This window comes from Brachycentrus maculatus, unplaced genomic scaffold, assembly GCF_059751285.1.
Source record: "Brachycentrus maculatus isolate JH-2025_06_01 unplaced genomic scaffold, ASM5975128v1 h1tg000068l, whole genome shotgun sequence".
Taxonomy (NCBI): Eukaryota; Metazoa; Arthropoda; class Insecta; order Trichoptera; family Brachycentridae; genus Brachycentrus; species Brachycentrus maculatus.
This window is the reverse complement of record NW_028280822.1, coordinates 1,236,959-1,252,291: the sequence shown is the minus strand read 5'-3', so window position 1 is coordinate 1,252,291 and position 15,333 is coordinate 1,236,959. Positions and strand designations below refer to the sequence as shown.

The 15,333-nt window shown below is 34.6% G+C and overlaps 1 protein-coding gene across 1 annotated transcript in view; it reads right to left on the bottom strand.

Annotated features, from left to right (window-relative positions):
- LOC148311301 (LON peptidase N-terminal domain and RING finger protein 2-like) overlaps positions 1–15,333 on the bottom strand; it is a 120,934-nt gene that overhangs the window by 94,851 nt on the left and 10,750 nt on the right. The window contains exon 2 of the mRNA XM_088256859.1: positions 14,658–14,704. The gene's annotated coding sequence lies outside the window, so the exon portion shown is untranslated. The remainder of the gene's footprint in view (positions 1–14,657; positions 14,705–15,333) is intronic.

Sequence of the window (15,333 nt, the reverse complement as noted above, 5' to 3'; positions counted from 1 at the left end):
TTTAAATTATACAAAATATTTATGGCGAATTTAAAATAAAGTTTCATTTTAATTATAAAATGGAAAATCAGAAATTAAATAATAATAATAATAAACCCTTATCCACACCCCAATGGTGAATAGAGCACTGCGTCATACAAACGCAGTGTTATATTGATCGTAAACACATGAAGGAAAGGTGATCAGCCCTCCACTTTAAGTACCAGTCCAGGGTAAAATTAAATAAATATTTAAGTGAAAAAATCACTTATGTTTATTTGATCCGCCCCCTGGGAATCGAACCCGGGACCTCCAGAAGGGTAGCCGAGCGTGCTGACCATTACACTACGGAAGCTGACTAAACGTGGATGCGTTTGAAAGAATTTCGCTATATTAAAAACGTGATTCAAGAGTACAAGCAATAATGTGAGCACTTTTGATATATCGCTCACTCCTTTCAAGAACGTCATAAATCAAAAAACGTGATTTTTCAGGAGATCGTTTTTAAAGTTCAAAAATATAACACAATGTATTAAAAATAAATATCAAGCTACTTATTATTTTTTGACATCTCATCAAAGATGAAGAAGAATATGGAAGTCTGGGCATTTACGGGGCTTACGACCGTCATAGGCTGGTTTGAGTGATCACTTTACACACGTGTAACATTCACCAATTCTACCCATTATTGACAACCACACTACTCAAATTCAAAAAAATAATATGAAAATAACTCCTGTAATTGGAGATAATCCAGATTTTGTGAACAAGTATTTGGACACACTCAAAATGTTGTAAATCAAGCTACTTATTGAACTTTTTACTGTGCAACTGATCTTTTTAGGTAAAACTTGAAGGTTTTTTCTCCATTAGAAAAATATTTAGTTTATTTAAAAAAATAATTAAACAATACCTTTTCTTCAAAATGCAAATACAACATTTTTTGCCCTGTAGCGGGTAAATATTAAGTTAAAAATATGCCTCTTTTGCTGAGATGTAGTACATTTTCTGGGCATTCCGAAAACATGCACAACTGGAAATTGACGATTTTTGATTTACGACGTTCTTGAAAGGAGTGAGCGATATGGTATCTGCAGTGTGCAGGGTATATAAGAGAAAGCGCGCCAATCCGCATTTAAAGTCCTTGATACACCACTGTATGTTTACATTCGAACACATTTACACATATCATTTGTAAGTATGTAATTGTTACGGAAACAAAACGATTATAGAGCGACGATTCCAAACGAAAGTCAACGATTATGACGTAATATATATTATTCGATACGAAAACTAATATCTTCAAACGACTTATGTAATTATGTACCTAGCTGCGTATGAATATTATGAAAACAAGATGTATGTACCTACCTATCCACATTAATGTTAAATATGAAAAATATTGAAAAATAGTTTTATTATTATTTGTAGGAAACAAAGCACGAATTGTGATACTAATTAATTAACTAACTAACCATTACGCCGCTTCCCCGTAAGGGTAGGCAGAGAAAATAGAACGCCACACCACTCTGCCTTTGCAAACGTTCTTCGCCTCTTCCACGTTCATGCATCTCCTCATACATACTCGCCGATTATTTCGACTCCTAACCTGACCGCTTTTAAGTATTTGACATATCTGATCCTGCCAAGTTTTTCTCGGTCTTCCTTTGCTTCTTTTTCCAACTACATTCACCTCATAAATTTGTTTTATCGTTTTTTCCTCACTCATTCGTTCCACGTGTCCAACCCATCTCAGCAAACATTTCTTAATTATATCGATAATGCTTATCTCAATTTTGCATTCCTGTATTTTGTATATTAAAGGCATTGTTAACTTTGTGGTATGGTAATATAACACTCTCCTTATCATTCATCGTTCACATTGAGTGATACTACTTTAAAATTTTAAAGTGGTATTAGATAAAGTGAAAGATTAATGATAAGGAGTGTGTTTATATATATGTAATATATTATTTGTTTATATTATAGGACAAATACTCATCTACAACAATTTTAGTGTGTCCAAATACTTATTCACAAAATCTGGATTATCTCCAATTACAGGAATCATTTTCATATTATTTTTTGACATCTCATCAAAGATGAATCGTCAGCCCCGTAAATGCCCAGACTTCCATATTCTTCTTCATCTTTGATGAGATGTCAAAAAATAATATGAAAATACTCATGCGTTTTTATTACCATATACCTACTGTACTTGTATACACAAAAATCAATAATAGGTCTCAAATGTGATAGAGTCCGTTGGAATACATTGTGCGCGACACTAACCACGAAACCGCATCCCGACACATACTTATGTAAACATGTATATAAATAGATTTACAATATTATGAGTGTGTCCAAATACTTGTTCACAAAATCTGGATTATCTCCAATTACAGGAATCATTTTCATATTATTTTTCGACATCTCATCAAAGATGAATCGTCAGCCCCGTAAATGCCCAGACTTCCATATTCTTCTTCATCTTTGATGAGATGTCAAAAAATAATATGAAAATACTCATGAGTTTTTATTACCATATACTGTACTTGTATACACAAAAATCAATAATAGGTCTCAAATTGTGATAGAGTCCGTTGGAATACATTGTGCGCGACACTAACCACGAAACCGCAACCCGACACATACAATACTTATGTAAACATGTATATAAATAGATTTACAACATTTTGAGTGTGTCTAAATCCGGATTATCTCCAATACAGGAGTTATTTTTCGTATTATTTTTTGACATCTAATCAAAGATGAAGGAGAATATGGAAGTCTGGGCATTTACGGTGCCGACGACCGTCATAGGCTGGTTCAAGTGAGCACTTTACACACGTGTAACATACACCAATTCTACCCGTTGTTGACCACACCGGTCGAATTCTTGGAAGTTCTATATATATTAACCAATTTAGAAACATCGGTCGTCAGCCCCGTAAATGCCCAGACTTCCATATTCTTCTTCATCTTTGATGAAAATTGAAATAATAATATATAAATAGATATGCTAATCTGTTTCGTTATTAAATAATGCGATATTGACTGATTTACAATATATTCTTGTTCTTCAAACCCTTATTCGCACCCAATGGTACATAGGGCATCGTAACGACGCAGTGTTATCTTAAATGCAAGAAGACACGATGATTTGTATAATTAAAATGTAAGTTTGTTATAATATCACTATTTATAGTGATTTTAAAACAAAGTAACATTTTAATTACAAAATGGAAAATCACAAATTTAATGCTTTAAATATAAATTATACGATGATAAGTTATGAAATAAAGATGATGGTGCAAATCACTTATATCTATTTTTGATAGGAAATGAACCCGGGACCTCCAGCACGGTAGCCAAACGCGCTTACCGCTACACTAAGGAGGCAGACAAAATATATATTATACGTAAATACGTTAAACCGTTTTTCCGACACAGTTTGATACGGCGAAACATCAAAATGTATTTACTAAATCAATTTGTCCGCCGCCGTAGTGTAGTCCCGGGTTCGAATCCCAGGAGGGTCACATAAATATAAGTGTTTTTTTCATTGTAATATTTATTCAATATAACCCCAGACTGCTGAGTGCTGATCACTATTAAGATCAAAATAATGAGCCTTCACGTGTTAATGATTAAGATAACACTGCGTTTATATAATGCAGTGCCCTATGCACCACCGGGTGAGGATAAGTGTTTGAAGATGGAATAAATAAAAAGTAAGTAAGATCAGTTGACAGGCGCCGTGGCGTTGTCGGGTAGACGCTCGACTGCGAAACTGGTGTTGTGGATTCGATTCCCGCCATTTGCAAAATGAATTTAAAGAATATTCATTTTCAATTGGTCTGGATGTTTGTAATATGTTTTTTTTTATACCTTCTCTTTCCTGACTATCTTTGCAGACAAGCCTCTTAAATACAGGCTTTGCGGTTTATTCCTTTAATAATAAAAATATAATAAAAAAGTAATTGCGTTTGTTATGTAGTGGGATAGGCGTAAAATTAAGAACACCGTGACGTCCAGTTAGGGAGCGTGTGCACTATACGGAATTTTACTGTCCGGCAGTCCGGTCAGCATGAAAAATCACTCGGGAGGAATATATAATTTAACATAATCAACCTATAAAGGTTTGTATAAGACTTGTTTTGTGTTTATAACAATCGATATAATCAAAATATTTATTCATAGTTTTCTTTTGCAAAATTCGCCTTCGTAAAAACGTTGTTTTCGTAAGTAGGTAACGAGTGATGTCACAGAAACATATCCACACTACTACTATTACAGCTCTATAAAGGAGATACATAAAGGGATACGTCCAATAACACACCCGATGACGATAGCGGTGATTTGATTTGATGACGTATAGCGGTGTCCGTTTTTCGTTTTATTAAAATATCTTTAGTTTTATTAAACTTTCATATCTCCCTTACTTCTCTACAGATTTTAATAATAATATTACCGATAGTCTTGTGATTTTTCATATCAATTTATTAGTCAATAATAACACGTGCAATTTAACCGTTAGTCTCCAAGGGAGCCAGTGAGGAAGGGCCCTAACTCGTAACGAGGTATGGGGCGGAGTTGCCCAAGATGGAGAGAGACAGCGTATCAGTCGTCATTAGTAAACTGTTCGGTCATTTTTTTCAATAAACGAAGAATGAAAATAAATCGGTCGCAGAATCGATTTATCTCGGGTGACGTTCTTAGGAAGAACGATTAGTTTGTTGGACAGCCTGCCTATACTAACTATAAAGGAATAGATACGTATTTGATAGATGCGCGTCAATCTAATACATTTGTCATTTTTACATTCTTTTTTATAAACAAAAAAATCAATATTTTATTTTTTCAACTGCTAGAATATTGTTTGTCCGCCCCCATAGTTCAATGGTCAGCACGCTCGGCTACCGTACTGGAGGTCCTGGGTCCGATTCCCCGGGGGGGGGGGGTTAAATTAATATTAGTGATTTTACACTCGAATATTTATTTAATAATCCCTACACTGGTACCTGAAGCGGAGGGCTAATCACCCTTCTTTCATGCGTTAAAGATCAAGATAACACTGCGTTATCTTGATCTTGTATATGATGCAGTGCCCTATGCACTATCGGGTGCGGATAAGGGTTGAAGAAGTGCTAGAAACGGCGCAGCTCGACCCGGTTGCAAAACTTTATAAATTTTTTAAAAGAAAACATGATGCGAGTATAACGCAATATGCAAATATTCTTATTATACACGCGTCGGGAGTCGGAATAATCGGTGGGACATACTTATACTTATGTACGAAGAGATACATGCATGTAGAAGTAGCGAAGATTGTTATTATAATTTTAAAACACCTGAATGCAACACAAAACTACCAACAGGGTAATATTTAATATATTTAAGAGTGAAAAAAAACATTTTTAATTAAGGTATTACTAAGTAAATACCGCTTTTTCTTAAAATGTACTGTGACACGTGTTTCGAAGCATTCCGCATCATTTTCAAACACCGTATGATACGGTGTTTGAAAATGATGCGAAATGCATCGAAACACGTGTCACAGTAGATTTTAAGAAAAAACGGTGTTTACTAAGTAATACAATAATTAAAAATGGATAGATTTTACCACAAAGTGACTGCCGAATCAATTAATGAAATGAAAAAAATCACTTATATTTATTTGACGCCTCCCCTGGGAATCGAACCCGGGACCTCCAGAACGGTAGCCGGGCGTGCTGACCATTACACTACGGAGGCTGACAAAAGCTGCTTAGTCAGTGTGAATACCCGATTCATAACGCGATAAATGCAATGCGATTGTGGTGAGAGTTACAAGTGCAGTTTTGAAATTGGGCACTGGTGTTATGCAAAGACGCAAAGAAGACCGCGTAACACGATAATCTTCAATCTGACTAGTATGTCAGTAGAGCGAGCGCTACATTCAGGTTTTTCGTATTACGTCACATTCCCCACCAGCGACTTGCTTCGGCTTACTTCTTTCGAAATGCTACTCTCTGCCCACTTATAGTGCAAGTGAACACTGTTACACTCGTATTGGATAACTATTCATAATGCCAGCGTATTACATACGGCGTGTTGAAATTGATACCATCATTATGCTTTCGATGACGATAAAACAAATAAAATAAAGACAAAATTAAGAAAGGTGTGTCGAGATGGTCTGGACATGTGGAACGAATGGGTGATGGAAGAACGGTCAAACAAATTTATGAGGCGAATGTAGTTTTTTTAGATGGGAATTGCATTTATTATTTAGCTTGCTTATTATGTACAGGGTTTATATATCATTGGATTTTTGTTTTTTCTAACTAAATAAATGTTTTTATTTAAATCCGTGATGGGAACAGGGGGGATAATCAACTGTTGTTGCGAATGTAGTTGAAAAAAGGAGCAAAGGAAGAACGAGAAAAACTTGGCACGATCAAGTATGTAAAATACTTAAAAGCGGTCAGGTAAGGAGTCGAAATAATCGGCGGGTATGTATGAGGAGATACATGAACGTGGAAGAGGCGAATAATGTTTGCAAAGATAGATTGACGTGGCGTTCTATTCTCTCTGCCTACCCCTCTGGGGAAGCGTCGTGATGGTTAGTTAATTAGTTTTTGTTTGAAAACAAATAAATACTTATAGATTTTTTGACGCTGACAAAAATTACATGAAATAACGACATAGGTATTCGTACTTTTATAAGTATGGTTCATGCTTCGAATCCCGTGGACAGCTCAACGCACCAACGAGTCCATTCGCCAGGAACTACGCTTGGATGGCTTGCCTCTGGCCAGTGTGTGTACACGATGGATTCTCCAGTTCTTTGGACACGTTGCGCGTGGCAATGAGGATAGCCTGGAACAACTGGTTGTGATAGGTAGCCTGGAGGGGAAGAGAGGGAGAGGAAGATCCCCACACAATGGACCGATCAAGTTAAGGCAGCAGCAGGCACCTCGGATTGGAGCGCTACGTGCAGTGCAGTTAAGGGGTAACTGGAGAAGTGTCATTGCTTCGACAGGTCATAGGTTCACCCTTCAGTAATGAGGAGTAAGAGGGATAATATCACTTTTACAGCTATTATTGAGCAATTTCACTTTTCAATTGAAATTGAAATTGAAATTGAAAATATATAAATAAATAAATATATAGAGGCATTTTATAAAGATAAGGAACCGGTACGTAATTCATAATATTCGGGACGAGTTCCGTACGTTATGTCATGCACAGCAACTTCGCCTCACGCTGAGATCATCGAATCAACTATTAAATGAAATAAATGAGATGAATCGAGTTATGTATCCAGTCATAAGTAGACCGTAAAATACGTATAGATTTTTTTATTACACTTCAATCTAATGCCAAACGTCAAATCTATTATTAAATCATATTTCATTCTGCGCATAAATTTAGTGAGGAAGTGAGAACTACGTAATGTGGTTCAAGAGCGCCTTGAAATTCTACCCAGTACCAACGTCAGATTCGTAATCTAGAAACTTAGTTATCGCGGAGAGCTCGCGACGTTCATATAAGGTGAATTAATACGGAGCGGCCGTAGCGTTACGCAACGGTCGAAACGTTGATGATTCGGAGCCGTCGGAACGGGACAGTTGGCGTCCTTACCCAAGTTTCGATGCGAACTGCAGTAATGGGGCAGATACTAGGGCAGCCCTTTCGAACCGGTTACGTGTGAGAGCAAACCGATTAACCGGTTGTTTCTCACGGAAAGGATCAAAGTGGTCACAGCTGTACCACAATTACGATTTAAGCATTCGTAGATGACATACAAGAATAAAACAACAATTAAACAATATTTTCCACTTTTATTTTAACTGAGCAGCGACCGGGTTTCGGTGTTACGAAGACAGACCAGTCTTATGTTGTCGGTAATGAGGAATCGAAAAAATCAAATCAAATCCGACCTAAAAACGTTAATAAAAGATATATTTTTCTATATTGTTTCTATATTTATGTAAAAAACGTCATTGAAAATTTAGGGAATTTTCTTTCACACTGAAATATTACACAAATCAACTGGTATATTGAAAATACTGCGAATTAAGAATATGAATTATAGAGAGTGACTCATTGCACTGAAAATTCGTCAGTTTTTCTAGGAACGCAATCTTAATAAATATTTCTGAGAGACTTTTCCGCATTACATTTTATGATCATATAGTGGTCTATGTATCGTACGATAACAAAACATACAAATGTTGCGAACATTTAGAATGTAGGTTATGCATTTTTTTAATTAGTAGAATTGAACGGAGCAAACCGGAACACAGTGAGGCAGACGGTCCGGTTCGTAAGATTCTTACAAATATTTTCGTAGCTCTAATTTGTAAGATTCTGGGATTTATAAACCGGAGCAAACTAAAATAGAACATAAAAGCTTGATTCGATATGTACGAATTTCTCATTTCACCTGCTACATTGTGTTTGGAAACTTTACTTAATTCTATTAAATATGAAAGCTTTAACTAGTCTTTGAAGTGTAGAGATGAAACTAAATAATAAACAACACGATGTCAATCTGTGGAACAAGCAGAATTTGCATAATGGTCAACCGTTACTTTTATCGTCACTTTTTATCGGTTTATATTTCATTCCAGCTTCATTTCTCATGCCAAATTATTAAATTTATCAATCACTGAAAATACGGAATACACCACCGAATTTGTGCAATCGAATAAAGTTATGACTTCCTGTGAAGAAGTCATTACATAATTCGGTTTTTTTATTCGATCGCCCCTCACTGATCACATTTCACATATATAATCTGTAATTGATTATTTCAAAGTATTACAAATACTTTACTTTACTTTATAATCTCCACGTATAAAGCAATTTCATAATAAAAATAGTAAAATACCGTAATACCTTATTGTTAAAAATTCATTCAAAAAAATAAAGATAAAATCTTCTACGTTATCGCGACCATTTTTTTGTTTTATTTTACTTGTTTTATTTTTGTATGAAAAGCGGCAAATCGCAAATGATTGAGTTATTACGCTATTATGTAAACATCATCTTACTTCTATATTCAATGCCGATGATTCTCGGTTAACCTGGTGTGTTTGATGTAAAAATAACCGGAAACCGGTTGGTCGTTGTAGGAGGTTGATCGCAAGCCCTGAGCGCGAGGTACGGACTTACGAACTAACCGTTGTCGCTTACACAAGAGATCATTACGTAAAGGCTCATACATAAGATGAAATGGTCGCGGGATTATGTAGGTGAAATGACGGTGTTAATAGTACCGGTGTGCGCGGACTTTCAATGTCAACAGCGTGAGAGCGCAGGGATGGCATCTGCAGACGCATCGAGTGGGCGTCGCGTCCGTGACGTGGGCACACTTACCTGCGAGAGAAGCGGGACCACCGCTTATAGCGCGGCCATTGCTTGCTAAGATCTTTATAGCGCCGCAAATAATACAATCGTTAGAATAAGAAGTACGGATTTAAGAAATTTACTCACATCTCTTGGTGGAACTGCATTTACAATACATCGCTCACTCCTTTCAAGAACGTCATAAATAAAAAATCGTAAATTTTCACTTGTGCATGTTTTCGGAACGCCCAGAAAATGTACTATATCCCAGCAAAAGAGACATATTTTTAACTGAATATTTACCCGCTACAGGGCAGAAAGTGTTGTTTTTGCATTTTGGAGAAAATGTATTTTTTAATTTTTTTTGACTATACTAAATATTTTTCAAATGGAGAAAAACTTCAGGTTTTACTTAAAAAGATCTGTTGCACAGTAAAAACTTTAATAAGTGGCTTGATATTTATTTTTAATATATTGTGTAATATTTTTAAACTTTAAAAACGTTCTTCTGAAAAATTAAGTATTTTGATTTGTGACGTTCTTGAAAGGAGTAAGCGATTTATATTATTATTTTTTTTTTAAAGATAAATTTTGTGTTTGTATTTTTTACAAAAATACTGCAATTTCATACTATTTCTATGAGCCTAATCGGCTCATTATTAAAAACAGGTATCAAATTGTGGGTTCGAACCCAAAAATTCTGACTCCGCGACACTAATCACGGGACACAACCCGAATTAAACACATATATATATATATATATATATATATATATATATATATATATATATATATATATATATATATATATATATATATATATATATACATATATATATATATATATTGTTCGTTTAATCAAAATATTAAATCTCCGCAAGTAATTTACCAATTGCTTTGAAATTTTGACACAACGTTGCATTTGAGTACGCGCGTATTTAAATTTATTTACACTAAGAATATAAAACATGTTAGTTTGTATAAAAGTGTCAGTTTGTTCAAACATGTTTTTACCTTGACAGTAAAAACATATGTTTAACAGCGTATTTTAACAGCAACATTCGAAACACAGCAAAAAATGCTCACGGTGGACAGCGTGTTTCTTGATAGCTGCCGTTGATTAGCATTTTCAATGTTTACGAGTGTATTGTTGTTTCATAGATTTTTGATATTTTCATTGCTTTACTGGCATTGTGAAATTAAACATTAGGAAATGTGTGCATTCTATTTTATTTTTCGAGCCGCAGCAACGCGTGGTCTCTAAAATAACATTTTTTTTAAATCCCCTGGTGATCGAACTCTGGAGCTGCAGCATGGTAGTCAAACGCGGTAATCCCTACACTACGGAGGCGGAAAAGTAAGCGATACATAATTTAAGATAAAAACGCTATTAAACAAAATAATGCAGTTTTGATAAATTATAAATAAAAGTTGAAATAACTATTAAAATAATAAAACCCTTACCGCACCCCAATGGTGCATAGGGCACTGCTTCATATAAACGCAGTGTTATCTCGATCGATTACACATGAAGGAAAGGTGATCAGCCCTCCACTTCAGGTACCAGTCCAGTGTAATATTGAATAAATATAAGAGTGAAAAAATCACTTATATGTATTAAGCCCCCCTGGGAATCGAACCCGGGACCTCCAGGACGGCAGCCGAGCATGCTGACCATTACACTACGGAGGCGGATAAAAATAACTACTTGTATCTAATCAAAACACCCATCTGCAATTTAAGACTTATAATATAAATAAAAATAAACAGCTCTCACATAATATTGACAGCATGACTTCGCTTTTATGTCAGTAAGCGAATAAAATTAATTGAAAATTGCAGCGGTCTCCACACCAGCCGTTACAGATACGAAATAAGCGAATAATGGGTTATTTAATTTTAAAGTAAAAATAAATTGCATAATCGCGATTTGTTATAATAAAAAGGTGAAACGGCGTTACGGCAAGCCTTTATTGCATTCAGCGAACCACGACAGTCTTTCCGGCTATTCATCTCTCTCTTAAATAACCACAGTCAAAGGCAAAATCTACCGGTCCTTCCAAGTACCTAAATAAGCATATAATCTGTGCGTCACTCAAATAACATCCTCGGTTTATATAACGAGCTGTAAATTGATAACCCTTCAAATGGAATATATCGCTCACTCCTTTCAATAACGTCATAAATCAAAAAACTTGATTTTTAAGGAGAACGTTTTTAAAGTTTAAAAATATAATACAATGTATTAAAAATAAATATCAAGCCACTTATTGAACTTTTTACTGTGCAACAGATCTTTTTAGGTAAAACCTGAAGGTTTTTTCTCCATTTGAAAAATATTAAGTATATTTAAAAAAATAATTAAACAACACCTTTTCTTCAAAATGCAAAAAAAAACACTTTCTGCCCTGTAGCGGGTAAACATTAAGTTAAAAATATGCCTCTTTTGCTGGGATATAGTATATTTTCTGGGCATTCCGAAAACACGCACAACTGAAAATTGACGATTTTTGATTTATGACGTTCTTGAAAGGAGTGAGCGATATGTACATACAATATAATATAGTGTAACGGTGAGCACGCTCGGCTACCGCACTGGAGGTCCCGGATTCGATTCCCAGGCGGGAGGTCAAATAAATAAGTGATTTTTCACTCTAATATTTATTCAATATTACCCTGGACTGGCACCTGAAGCGGAGGGCTGATTTTGCGTTCATACTTCCATATTATCCTTCATCTATGTTGAGATGTCGAAAAAAAACTCAAATGATTTTTCTTCTTTTATAAGGGCATTATTGAGCAAGACGCTTTTATTATTCGTAACAACATTATTACGGCGACCAGTCGCGGAGTTACGTTGGGTTAGTCGGTTGGGTTAGGTTGGGTTACTCAGTAATATGCCACGGTGCAGGAAAGTGCCTGAGGTGTCGCAACGTAAATACTTCACAAAAGATATGACCTACTATTGGCGGTACGAGCAGTACACGTAATAAAATGTGTGCAATGCTTTACAGTTTAACTTTCACAGTTTTCAATAATTTGCTAAAAGGTACTTTTAAAATGGATACAGTAAAAAACGGTTACACAATGGCAATACGTCCCCCGCGTATATGCATACGTACGTACATGTAAATATTAATTTAACGTTCAAATGAGTAAAATCCAATGAAAAATAAGTCACTTGGCTCCATTCCACCAAAATAATAAAAGATTATTTTATATTAATATTACTACAACAACTACTACTACCATCACGCCGTTTCCCCGCAGGGGCTAGTAGAGAGGATGGAATGTCACACTCTTCTGTCCTGACATACACTCCTCGCTTCCTTCACATTCATACATCTAGTCATACATGCCCCCCGATTATGCAGACTTTTGACATCACCAGATTTTAGGTTTTGATTGATCTGATCGTAGTCTTTTTCGACAAATATTCATCAAATATACATTATTAGTCATTCACTCGTTATCCATTCGCTCCACATGTCCATGCCACCTTAAAGAGCTCTTTTTAATCTTTTTCACTTATCCATGTTTAGCCTTACATTCCTTTCTAATAACTTCGTCTTTAATTCTGTCATACAATGATTTTCCACATTTCCGTCTGAGTGAGCGCATTTCAACGGCGTTCACTCTGCTTTCGTCCTTCCTAAGGATTTTTTTATTGAAATCTCGCGTTTTTAAAAATATTCTGAAAATAATAACTTTTATCGTGAATATTCTTTCTAAATGTGCAAAGGTGTCTTCTGTGGTTATACGTACGCGACCGTAACAGACCCAAGCTAGATGTGTCAGATGCGTCAAATTTGACCAGGCAATCTGACGCTGTATACAAAGCAAAGTTAACTTCATAAGTTTTGTTATTTTTTTTTTCAATAATAAACTATGGTTTATGTAATATTACAGCGTAACGCCCTTGAGGAAGTATTTCACGCAAATGGCGATATTTCAATTTTTGAAGATTATCATTTTGATATTATTTTTTGACATCTCATCAAAGATGAAGAAGAATATGGAAGTCTGGGCATTTACGGGGCTGACGACCGTCATAGACTGGTTTAAGTGATCACTTTACACACGTGTAACATTCACCAATTCTACCCATTATTGACAACCACACTACACACAATTATTGTAAGTTCTATATATATGAACCAATTACGAAACATTATTCTTGAATCACTAGAACATCACTAGAGACATCTATTCGTGAGATGAAAAGAAGCTTTAAAAATAATATGAAAATAACTCCTGTGATTGGAGATGATCCAGATTATTGAACAAGTATTTGGACACACTCAAAATGTTATGAAAATTTTTTTTTTTTTTTTTTGGCTTTTCGAGTCAATATTTCTACAGTAGTTTTAAATGGATTATTTTTGTTGTTGTTGTTTTAAACAACCTGTGTGAAAACGGTTTCAACAGCTTTTACATCTATAAACTTGTCATCGATGATAGAAATAAAACTCAACTAAAAATTAAGTTGCGAACGTTCTTTTTAACGGTTCGAAGTTGTTTTTATATTCTAATGAGTATGTTTTTACTGTTGTTTTCCAATGTGTGATCAGAATATCAAATTGAAATGGCCTGCACATTTTGCAAAGTCAAGAGATTATGAGTGGTGTTTAAGTCTGGTCTATGTACGCATGTTCGTGCATCTCTGCGGATTTCGTCTGAACTTACCAAGAAAAATATAAGTTAAATCAATCAAAAGTATTTGGCCACACTCAAAATACTGTAAATAAATTATCTGGTCAAATTGAAAGCTTAAATAATAAAAATGAAAATGATATTTCTGGCGTTTCTCATGTGTGATTATAATCTAGGATTCGGACCTCACATACCTACTAATAAAAGAGTTTCTGCTCAATAAAGAGCTTCTTTTCATCTCACCAATAGATGTTTCTAGTGGAGTTCTAGTGATTCAAGAACAATGTTTCAAAATTGGTTCATATATATATTTAGAACTTCCAAGAATTTGAGAAGTGTGGTTGTCAATAATGGGTAGAATTGGTGAATGTTACAGGGGTGTAAAGTGATCACTTAAACCAGCCCATGACGGTCGTCTGCCCCGTAAATGCCCAGACTTCCATGTTCTTTGATGACATGTCAAAAAATAAGTTAAATCAAAAGTGACACAATTAAAGTAATAAAATAATTCTTTTCAAATTATATTTTCGTATGTTGTCAAACGTGATTCATGAATCCAACCGTAGAACTGCATAACGTTGATAGAAGTGTATTTTAATGACGTAATATATATTTTTCTAAGATGTAGTGAAAAATTTATTAAGATTTTTTAAAATAAATATATTAAAATTTAATGGAAAACTCACCGTTTTTTTGCTCCTTGAACAGAATTCAGGATGCTTGATTCAGAGACCTAGAAAAAGATATAAATCAATTATGTATGGTATGTATGTAAGACAAAAAAATATTACCCTTCATATTTTTATTTCAGAATTGAAATTACGTAAAACTGAAATGAAATCAACAAAATAATTCTTATTCGATGGTGAAACACGTCTAATTTTGTAGGAAAATGTACAATTATTTTTGTTTTGTTCAAATTGTCAGTGCTTTTAAAAATTTAATTCAATTGAGTACAAAGGATATGTTATGATATTTTTTTTGTTGTTGAAAAAGTAGGTATATTTGAGAACCTTTACAAATAAAATAGCGTTGCATATAATTTAACAAATTCTTCTTCATCTTTGTTGAGATGTCAAAAAATAATATGAAAAATACTCCTATAATTGGAGATCATCCAGATTTGTTAAGAAGTATTTGGACACACTCAAAACGTTGTGAATAAATTATCTGGTCAAATTATAAGCATAAATGATAAAAATTAAAATTATATTTTCCGGCGTTATTTCATGTGAGTGATAATCCAGGATTCGGACATTACATACTAATAAAAGAGTTTCTGCCCAGTAAAAAGCTTTTTTTCATCTCACCAATAGATGTTTCTAGTGGAGTTCTAGTGATTCAAGAACAATGTTTCAAAAT